Source organism: Sarcophilus harrisii, chromosome 1 (assembly GCF_902635505.1).
Source record: "Sarcophilus harrisii chromosome 1, mSarHar1.11, whole genome shotgun sequence".
Classification (NCBI taxonomy): Eukaryota; Metazoa; Chordata; class Mammalia; order Dasyuromorphia; family Dasyuridae; genus Sarcophilus; species Sarcophilus harrisii.
Window position 1 is genome coordinate 507,572,794 of NC_045426.1, and position 11,997 is coordinate 507,584,790.

At 38.6% G+C, this 11,997-nt stretch overlaps 1 pseudogene; it reads right to left on the reverse strand.

Moving 5' to 3' along the window:
• Nucleotides 1-8,205: 8,205 nt before the first annotated feature.
• Nucleotides 8,206-10,322, reverse strand: LOC116420615 (annotated as a pseudogene).
• Nucleotides 10,323-11,997: the final 1,675 nt, after the last annotated feature.

Below are 11,997 nucleotides of genomic sequence, written 5' to 3' on the forward strand. Positions count from 1 at the left end.
CACTGAGGAAAAGCAAGGGAGATAGGAACAAATTACAGGCAAAGAGAGAAATGAAAGAGGTAGAGGCAGAGAGACATAGATTCAGAGACAGAAACAGATGGAGAGAGAGAGGGGGGAGAGGGAGAGAGAGAGAGAGGGAGAGAAGCATATAGATACAAACACAAAGAGACAAAGAGTGAAAGAATAATAGAATTTTTCAAGTATTTTTTCTTTTCTAATTCTCTTCCAGTGACTACTGGACTATTTATTCCTTATTTTAAAGTCTTACAAACAAAGTTAGGGAATAGTGTTTCATTAATGATATCGAGAGAAAAATGATTCATTTGCTTATAATAATGAAGTAATCAATTTGTATATTGAAAAGCTGTTTATGTGCTTAACAGAGTCACTTCAATTGCTGGAAGTTTGTGCAGCTCATGGTTAATATCACTTGCTTCTCACATTTCATAGACACTGAATGTATGAAACAAAAAATGTCTCAGCTCAATGAATTTAAATATTGCCCACTGACAAAATGGGTGTCAGAATTAAATTACTGCAGAACCTTGCCTCACTCTGGGTTTTAGTTACCTTACAAAAAATCACTTAGCCCAGCCCCAAGCTCTTTCTTTATTCTTCTGGACAAAATTAAACCACATCTTTTTCCACCTGTTGGATCTCTCTTAGGATCTTTTAATTGCACTTAATCAATTAGACACTTCAGTCCCTAAACTCTTTCAGGAGCAAGATTCTAGAACTGTTACCTCACTCCTAAACAAAAATATACTTCTTCTTACCCTGTGGCTCAAACAATTGCTGAGCTGTTTGTTACCCAGGGGGAGACTTGGAAGGTTAGAAACTAGTCCTAGGTATATCTACTAACACCTGGTCCAGACTTCCATAAAATGGGCTATTCTCCAGTGAGTTCTTGAAAAGCTAAATAAATAGTTCTTCAAAAAGAATGAATTGGTTGTCTGTTGTGGGCAGCACAGTAAACCTCTTAAGAGTTCATTAGATTCTCCTAGAGAATCATCCTTTAAGGGTTTTGAACCTAATATTTATGGACCTGAACGCTTAAGAACTCCTAACACCACAGGCCAAAATTGTATCCTGCATGGTGGGACTGGTTACATGCGGGACCATCCCCTACCTCACATATAATAGTCTCCTATTGGGCAATATGGAAAGATTTCTCGTGAAACTTAAAGGGGAATTTTGACACCCCCTTTTCATTAGAAGTTTTCCAGGTTTGTTCCTCCAGAGAGGAGTAAGGAACTGACTCATTCTAGCTCCTAAGCCAGAATTTGTCATAAAATACACTTGCCCTGGATAATCCATTTTGTGAAGTAGACATTTTAATATGGTGAATATAAGAAGTGACAAGTAACCTATCCTGAAATTGTCTAGTAGTGTACCTGGATAAAGTCCTATCTTTCATCATCCTTAAATCTGTGGTGATCCTTCTAAGCATTTTCTCAGCTTGTATTTCAGTAATTCATTGCATGATAGATATCCATGCAGATTGCAGAGTTTCAAATCTAGCCTTACCCTACTACTTAGGTGCTAAACATAACCCAAAAATGAAGGTAACTTACCTATTATCATAGATAAAAAGGTCATAACCATTCTTGTTCCTCTTGTATATTTAGATTATTTAGGTTGATCAGTTCCTATATCCTGGTCCTGGCTCCTCAAATCAAATTTCTAAACCACTGAATATTTGTCACAGCTTTGGGAGATTAATGGACACCTAATATTTATTGATTCAATTTTCACCAAAGAACAATTCTCCTAGGACTTTGCACAGTCAAAAACAGTAGATGAATACTTGTGGGGGTGTTCCAAAGCTGGATCTTACCAGCTTCTAAGCAACAATCATTCCATTTTCAGGGAGAGCATGTGTACCTCAGAAATCAGCAAATGCTACAAAACAGGACTAGATTTATTGTTTTGTTAATTATCTAGATTTAAGAAAGTGGTGGGAAAAAGGTTAACAGGACAGTTAAACTTAAAAGTATGTTTTATATACAGTTTGTTAAACATTTACCAGTACACCTCTCTATACCCATGACCCAGGAAACCAAATCCCCAGTCCTAAGTAAAGCAGCATTGTGAAAGACTCAGCTTGAATATAACCTGACCCATTTCCTCCCAGTAGTACTGGGTTCCCATTGGTCTGTGCTGTAAAATTTGATATGGGATTTGGGGAATGTTAAATCCCACTTCCATCACTGAAAAAAAAATCTGCAGCAGACATCCCACATCTAGTTATATAGTCCCTTGAACAACCCTGAACAAAAGCTTCATCCCTAGTCCCAGAATTTTTAGTATTTTTTAGGTGTTAAAGCAGAAAATTAGATGCACATACACTGCTCATCTGTGTACATAAATAACTTTTGGGGATTATCACTTTTCAACTGTCTGGAAATGGTCTTCGATCTAGACTAGACACTGCTACTCTATAAGAATTAGTGAGAGGAAAATACCAGTAGAAGGAGCTCATCCAACTCTCCACTTCTGTAGGATTCCCTTCCATCTCTTCTATATATCTTGTGTGCCTAATTATTTACATATTATTTCCCCAATTAGAAGACATATTCCTTGAAAGTAGAGTATCTTTTTTTCTTTGCCTTTCTTTGCATCTCTAATGTTTGGCAAAATGCCATAATAATCATTTGTTGTTCAGTCATGTCTGACTCATGACCCCATTTGGGATATTCTTGGCAAATATACTGGAGTTGTTTGCCATTTCCTTCTCTAGCTTATTTTACAGATGAGGAACTTATTACACTAGGGTCACACAGCAAGTAAGTGTCTGAGGCTGAATTTGAACTTAGAAAAATGAATTTTCCTGATTCCCAGCTAGGGCTCTATCCATTGTGCCACCTAACTTCCCAGTAATCATGTAGTTATTGTTGTTTGCCCTTTTTTTTGAAGAAGTCTATGATGAGGGAGGTGATACCATGGCATGCAAGTGAATTGGATTTAAGTGAGGGAGAGCTGTGTAAGGTCACCTTCCTCACTTTCCCCTCCAGAGCCATCTGAGTCCAACAGCAAGATGTATGGCCTAGAGTGCTAACATTTGCTTAGGAATACTGTGTATCTGCTCTGTTCCATTGGTCAACCTCTATTTTTTAAACAGTATGAAATTGTTCTGATACTACTGCTTTATAGTTGAAACCTAAAACTTCAAGGGCATCTTCTAGTCTGCTTTTTTCATTATTTCCTTTGAGGTTCTTGACCTTTTGTTAATTTCATTAATTTTTTTAGTTCTATAAAATAATCCTCTGATATCCTTGGGGGGGGGGTAGGGCATTGATTGGAACAACATTATATAATTAAATTAATTTAGGTAATATTATCATTTTTGCTATATTAACAGAGCCTCCCCTAGAGCTTTTAGCCTCAGTTTTCTCATTTGTAAAATGGAGGAAAGAATGGCACCTTCTTCCCAGGGTTGCTGTGAAATCAAATGAAAATTATCACAACCGTAAAACATTAAAGACAGCACCTGGTCATAATAAGCACAATAAAAATGCTATTGCTTCTTTTTCTTCTCTTCCTCCTTCTCCTCTTCCAAAAAGTGAGATTCAAGTGATGCTACTATTTCCTTTATCATTTGTATAGACTTGTCCTTGTGCTCTCCTATTGTATGTCTCCATTGTCCTTCTTTACCTCCTTTTATTCTCCCTTTCCTTTCTGTTTTAATGATAATCAAGACATGATAAAGCTCACTCCCCATTTAATTGCCCAATTTAACTCCTCCATAACTTTCATTATAGTTCTTAGGGGATGCTTATGTCATTCTCCCTTCCCCATTAGAATGCAAATACTTCATGCTTATATAATTTTCTAATTGTTCACTAGAATTTATCTTTTTATGTTTCTCTTTACACCTATATTTATATTTCAAAGAGTATTCTCAACTCCAATAGTTTTATTAGGAGTGTTTGGAAGACTTTTATTTCAATAAAAGTTCATTTTTTCCATTTAGAATTGTAAGTTTTGCTTGATAAGTTATTCTTATTTATAAACTATATCTTTTGTCTTTTAGAATATCATATCCTGTGCTCTCTCCTATTTCAGTGCAGTAGCTGCTAATTCTTTTATGATCTTGACTGGTTTCCCAGTACCTGAACTTTATTTTCAACTGTTTTTTTTTTTCTTGGACCTGGAAGGTCTGGAGTTTGTCTATGACATTCCTGAGAATTTTATTTGAGGTTTCTTTCAGGAAGTGCTCCTTCTGTTTTGCCATCTATTTTTTAATTTGTTTGAGCTATTTTATTTCATGGTTTCCAGAAATATTATGCCCAGGCATTTTTGTCCTAACTTTCACAAAGTCTAATGATTTTTAAATTTTATTTCCCCCATCTTTTTCAAGGCAGCCGTTTTATTTTGTTTTTTCATATGGGATGTCTTATATTTTCTTCTGCTTTTTCCAATGTTTTGACTTTATTTTACTATTTCTTTTTGTTTCATAGTGTCAATAACTTAATTTTTGTCCATTCCAATTTTCAAAGTGATAGCTAGGTGGCATAATAGATAGAGTACTAGGCCTGAAGTTAGGAAGACTCATCTTCCTGAGTTCAAATCTGGTCTCAGACACTTAGTATGTGACTCTAAGGAAGTCATTTAATTCCATTTGTCTCAGTTCCTCCATCTGTAAAAGGAGCTGTAGAAGAAAATGGAAAACTACTCCACTATTACTGTCAAGAAAATCTCAAATGGAGTCATGAAGAGTCAAACATGACTGAACAACAACTTTTCAAGAAGTCTGATATTTGGTTAAGTTTTGTAACAGTTGTGCTGTTACAAATTCTCTTCTCATGCCTTTCTTCCCATGCTCTTATTTATTTTCCAGTTTCTCTATGACTTTCAACTTTTCTCTTTTCTTTTTTTTTCACTTCTTTTGTTATGCCACAGTTTCCTTTTATTGTCCTGACTCAGTTTCCCTGAATTGTCCTGCCTTGGTTTCCCTGAATTGTGACCTAATTGTTCTGGTCATTTCTGCAACCACCCCTCCCTCTTAATCATCAGAATATATGAATACCAGAATGCCTCTTCCCAATCCAGTCTATCATAATATCAGATACTGTCTTATCAAGATGCCTCTCCCCATCTCTGGGGTATCTCCCCCCATTATTCATCCCCATCTCCAGTGGCTCCCCTAACCCTGATTATCATAGTCCCATTCCCACTCTCAGCACCCTGACTCAGCCCCTGCCTCAGTGTATCCCCTAACTCACATTGTTTCCTGGATTCTTGGAGACAATAGTCTCATTCAGCCCTGGGACCAAACCAGGGATCCATTTGGTCCCAGTAAATCTCTCCCTTTCAAATAAATTATCAAATATTTTCTAATCTCTATCTTGCCCCAATTTCTTCAGCATTACACTTTTTTCTGTCTTAAATATTTTTTAATTTTTTAATTGAAGTTTTTTTTTTATTTTTGAAATATATACATGGATAATTTTCAGCATTTACCCTTATAAAATGTTGTGTTCTAATTTTTTCCCCTTTCCTTCTCACTCTTTCCTAGGGAGGGTGAGCATCCCTCTCCTAGATGCAAAGTGATCCAATATATGTTAAACATGCATAATTCTTCTATACATATTTCCACAAATATCATGATGCACAAAAAAAAAATCAGATCAAAAAGGGGAAAAATGAGAAAGAAAACAAAATGCAAAGAAACAATAACAAAAAAGAGTGAAAATACTATATTGTGGTCTACATTCAATTCCCATTGTCCTCCCTCTGGGTGCAGATAGCTTTCTTCATTACAAGACCATTGGAACTGGCCTGAATCACGTCACTGTTGACAAGAGCCATGTCCATTAGAATTGATCATCCATCATATAATCTTACAGTTGCTGTGTATAATGATGTCCTAGTTCTGCTCATTTCACTTAGTATCAGTTCATGTAAGTATGACTTTCATTTTTAAATAATATAATCTTTAACTTCTAAAACTATTTCTTCTAGGAATTCCAATTGATCTTGTGGCAAGCTATATTTTTTGAGGCTCTGTTTGTACATATCTTGCAGTTATTATGCTCTTCTGGATTTGTAAATAAAAATTCACTTAGAATGTGATGGTTTAGCCCTATCTAAAAAGGATGTGGAATATTTATTTGGATGGGTAAAAAAAGAAGAGAGGTATTCCAGGTAGGCTTATGTAGCATGGACAAAAGTACAAGTTGTATTTAGGAGTAGTAAAACAGTTTGTTTATAATGGAGGCTTTATGTTTGAGAATAAGGTAAAATAAATTAGTAATGGTAGACAGATTATGGATGACCAAGAATTCTTTGCTTAAACTTTAGAGTTTAATCTTAACTTAGCTAAATTAATTTAACTGAAGGATTTTGAACAGCTCAGTAGAACAGACTTACCTGAAAGGGGGATATAAGGCAGTATGGAATGAATAGACTGGGGATGGAAAATGCCATTCGCATCCAGAGAAAATTATGGAGACTGAATGTGGATCAGAGCATATTTTCACCTTTTTTTGGTTGTGTCCTTTTTCTTTTTTGTGGTTTATTCCATTTTGATCTGTTTTTTTCTGGTACAACATGACAAATATAGAAATATGTTGAGAAGAATTACACATGTTTAACCTATAATGGATTGTTTGCTGTTTTGGGGAATGGAGAGAGGGAGAGAGAAAAATTTTGGAATTTCTTATAGAAATGGATGTTGAAAACAATCTTTACATGTATTTGGAAAAATAAAATACTATTGGTAGGGGAAAGATAGTATGGTATGAAAAATTAAAGGTAAATATTACTACTGTAACCTTCAGATGAAACACCAGAGGTTTGAATATTGTCTGCAGGGAATAGAAAGGAGAGGATAGCTACCAATAGGTTTTTTTTAAAAAGAAAGAATCAAGATGAATTAATGACTGACTGGGGGTAAAAAACAAAGACAAAAGAAAATTCAGATGACTCCATGATTTCAAATATGATTGGGAGAGTACCCAATGCTAAAAAAAATAAAAAGTAAAAAATAAGGAAGTTGAGAGCAAGAACTCATTTGGAGAAGGGAGAGGAAAATTTTGTTAGATTTTAATGTATTTTAAAAAGTTAAATTATGATATAAGATTGGATTTTTCCAATTTTAATGCTCTTTAAGGAAGAAAGGAAACAAGTATTTATGAAGTTGATATTATGTTCAAGATAATGGGCTAAGCAACTTGCAAAAATAATCTTATTTCATCCTAACAGCAAGGAGCAATTACTCCCATTTTCCAGTTGAGAAAACTGAAGCAGAGAGCAAGATAACTATATAAATATGTATACATATATTGTATTTAACATATACTTTAACATATTTAGCATGTATTGGATTACCTGCCATCTAGGAGAGGGGGTGGGGGGAAGGGAGGAAAAATTGGAATAGAAAGTTTTGCAAGGGTCACTGTTGAAAAATTACCCATGCATATGTTTTGTCAATAAAAAGCTATAATAAAAAAAATAAAATTAAAAAAAAGAGTTTACAGCTGGGTTTGAACATAGGTTTTCTTCAGGACTCCAGACCTAGCACTCTATCAATTTCCTCTTTAATAGTATATGAGAACAATATAATCCAAAACAAACAAACAAATGAAAACCCTTTAAAATAGTAGAAGTATCTTATTTTCTTTTAGTGATGAATGCTAGATAGTTACTGGATTTAAATTAAATATGAACAAGAAGTTCCAAATAGTATAGAATTAAGGGAGTTAGAAGGAAATGCCTTGTGTTGAGGAAAAAGAGATCCTTAGGGAGGTAGATTGATAAATGTAAACAATCAATCAGCATTTATTAAGCACCTATTATTTGCCAAGCATTGTGCTGGGGACTCTCTGAAATATGACTGTGAATCTCTTTTTTTTTTTTTTTTTTTTTTTTTTTTTTGTGGTGGGGCAACACATGGTATTTATTGGTGATGACAACACAATGGCCATGTGGGGGCATGGACTCAGCTACACAACCACATGAGAGGGATGCAGGTAGGGTGTCCAGAAACCAGAAGAGATTCCTCACCTCTATTCCTTTTCTTTCCCCCAGCCTAATTTAAATAGTTGTGTATATGAGCAAGAAGAAAATTTTGGGGTCTGTGACCCTCATTGGTCATAACAGGATAAGGAAGAAATTAAATAAAGGAGCAGATGTAGGTGCTCCCTGAAGTATTTGGCCTTCTTCATGCACCTACTCCTCCCACCAACTTCTTTTTGACTCTGCTTTCTTGCTTGCATTTCTTAAACCCCAGTTATAAAGGGTAAACACTCGGGTCAGAATAATCCTAGAAAATATGAGGGCCCAGCTGTCTCCTTAATGCTTCACCCTAAGATTTTCAAGTGGTCCCTTTCTCCTCAAGAGTTTGGTAATTGTTTTTTCCTCTTCCCCAGCCTCCCTGTCTCCCCTATACACACATCTTGACCATTGAATGAATGAATAGAAGCAAAATCTAGGTGTGGATATGGGATGATTGTCAAATTTCTTATGTGTGATTTCAGAACTGAAAGAAATCTTGTAAGACCTCAAAGTTTGGTTCCCTTGGCTGATGGAGCAATAGGAAGGACCCTTACTCTCTCCAGGACCTTGACATTGTCCCTTGCCATGGCTCCTCCTCACATCCCAGTCACCTTTGGGGGGGGAACATCCCTTTCCTGAGTCTGGAAGAAATGAAAGCCATTTCTACAGGAATCTTGGACTTGAGGGTGCTGCCTAGAGAGGACAGCTTATTGTGCAGGAGAGAGTGCCAGGGTTACCGAACTGTATATAGCTAGTACTTGGAAAGTGGAGAGCATGGAGGTTCTTAACACACAAAGTAAAAGGACCACCTATAGCTCTTGGAATATTGGGGTCCAGAGCTAGGCAAGGGGACTTAGGGGGCTAAGCCTAGTGCCAGCCTAAGGCTAGCTTAACTTCAACCTGCCAATAAGCTCTTGCCCTGCTATTCCATACGTTTCCCCCTCTGCTCCCTTGGACAGACCAGAGCAAGGCAGGAAGAAGTTCAATAACTATCCTTAGGCCATGGCCGATTGCGTTGCCAGTTCCTTTCATTGTAATTATGCTCTGAGTTCCGGGCCAGGAGCCGGTCTTGAGGATCCTGTCCATTGGCACTGGGTAGCCCAGAGGTGTGCTGGCGATGCGGCTGGTACAGATCTCGATAGACTTCAGTGTATTCATCCTCGAGGTGGTGAGAACTGCGCTGAGAAGATCCAGTCCAAGCTTGGTGTGAGCTCTCACTGGCCTCATCTGAAGGCATCAGGCTGTCCCGCTCTGGGGGTGAGCACTCGCCTCCTTGCTCCCCCAGCAGTTGCTGGTTCTGAAGGTCGGGGATGGCACTGGGTGGGCCCAGCAGGCCAGGCCCCGGAGCCGGGTAGTGAGTAGCTCTCCAATACACTTCCAAGTACTCAGCCAGGTGCTCACAGGCATCTTCCAATTGGTTTTCATCCAGGATCACATCAAAAGATTCTGGTGGGCATTGCACCAGCTTGTCATACGCCATCATCTGAACATTCACATGTTTCATCTGGGACTTTCCCCGGGACCGGATCAGGCGATGAAGCACCTTGGGTGAGGACACTTTGACATATACGATGATGGGGGCCAGAGAGGTCTTAGTCAGCTGGGCAGGGTGGTTGATGGTGTCGGCATCCAGCACTACCAGCTGCAGAGACTTGGCCAACTCGAAGATCCGCTCGATCTCACTCTGCACCTCAGCAATGCTGGATCGAGCTGTAGAGCGTTCGATTATAGTTCTCTTGCCTGGGTTGTTGAGCACCGATCTCTTTGCCAGAGAGAGATCGGCTGTAACTCGAGTGATAGAGATCCTGCCATCAAATCGATGCTTTAGAAAGTCAAAGAGCGCCTTCTGCATCATGTCTGTGACCTAGCCTTCTGTTCTTGCTTGAGGCGTATGGTTTCCAGGCGCTGAGGGCTGGGGATGAAGGCAATATCCCCACCTTCCTTCACTAGTCTCCCAATCCACCAGTCATTGTTGTATTTCTCTTTGATATGCAGGAAATCTCTGGCTTCAAAGTTGACTCCTGAGCCCTGGACAGGGCATTCCTCATCCAGCACCCCACAGTAACTGACATTGGTTCTCACAGCAAATGCCACTGGTTTGTGCTTGGCTCTTTCCAGCTGCTGCTGCGCCTGGCTCTCCACCTCTCGACGGGCGCTCTCCCTGTCCTCCTCCAGGGAGAGATCTGAGTCCAGAGACGGTCGGCTAGTATAGGAATCTGCTGAACCCGCCTCCGAGTCCTCAAACCCGGGCACGCAGGAGTCGTCATACATGGGGGAGTCCGGGCCGGGGAGCGGCCAGGGCCGCGGGGCTGGCGGGGGCGCCCGGGGCGGGGAGCGGGGGCGGCCCGCGGGGCGTCAGCGCGGCCGGGAGACGCGGGCGGGGGCCGGCTGCCGAGAGCGCAGACCTCCGCGCCCTCCCGACCACCCCCTTCCCTCCGCGCCCCCGACTGTGAATCTCTTTGGAGTTTGTGGACCCCAAGTTGAAAACCCCTTATATAGAAAAGCCCCCATTTTCTGGAATAAACTCTAATTTTTGCACAGCATTTTGTCTACATCTCTCTTTTGACTTCTTCATTTCCCAGTCTATATCAGTCTTATTTGTGTACATATCTAATGTACCCTATTTAAGGGGAAGGATCACATTGGATTTTATCTTTGGATTATCATCTAGTACAGTGCTTTGTACACAGCAGGTACTCATCCCTTTCTTGTTGAATTAAGCTGGTCTACTTAATTATATATTAATATATAGCTAATATCTTTGCATGTATTTTGAAAAATAAAAAGCTATTATTTTTAATATATTGCCAAAAAGAGTCCAAATAAATAGCTAACATGTATTTGTTTGTTTTTTGCTAAAATGATTGGGGTTAAGTGACTTGCCCAGGGTCACACAGCTAGGAAGTGTTAAGTGTCTGAGTTCCATTTGAAGTCAGGTACTCCTGACTTCAGGGCTAGTGCTCTATCTTCTGTGCCAACTAGCTGCCCAATAGCTAACATTTATATAGCACTTTAAGACTTGCAATGCACCTTACAAATATTGTCTCATTTTATGCTTATAACAGCCCTGAGGAGAAGGTGCTATTATTATTCCCATATATAAATCCCCATTTATAAAGGTAAAGCTATAAGGTTTAGTGATTTGCCCAGAGTCATAAGTATTTGAGATCAAATTTGAACTCAGGCCTTTTCCAAACTTCGTCTAAATCCTTAGCCACTATGACAATTAACTAACTCAAAACTGTTCGCTTTACTAAGAAACCTATTTATAAATAACTCACATTAACGAGTTAAAATATATATTTATACATAAATATATTTTGTAAATATAATATAATAAACATAATATATAACAAATATACTATATTATAAAATATTATAAATATAAATAAAAAAGATTTTTATCAGATCTAAATAGGAAAGAACACTAGAGGGCAGCAAGCGTTCATTAGGAAAAAAACCTGTAGGAAAATTCAAAGTCAAGAGCTGCCATAGTGATGTGGTTTTATTTTTGTCTCATGAACTTTGCCCCACTTCCAGCTGAGCCACACTTACATGACTTGGGGGAAGGGCTGAAGAGCCTAATCCTCGTTACACTTAATCACACTGAACTAGGAAAGGGAAAAAAGATGAATGGCTTCTCAAAAGTTAATGCCATTGAGCCAGAGTACTTTTGCAGAATATTTCTCTTTGGGGCCCTAGATCTAAAAGAGAAATTCCAAACAGTGGAGCTTTTAGGATGGCCTGAAAGCCTACTTATTTAAAACTCTGTGGGTAAAGAAAATAGGCAGAATCAGCCATAGTTCCTACAAAACAGGACATGAAGTACCTTTGCATACAACTTCTCTTTGTCCATGTGCTCATAAACAGAGCATCTGTTTTCTGCTTCCCCTTCCTTTCTCTGAACACTCAGTGTCTTCCTGAATTCTTTTAAACATTTTTAAGGTCTGACTTACAAAAGACCATAGACTGCTGGATTTACTCCTCCCTTTATCTTCC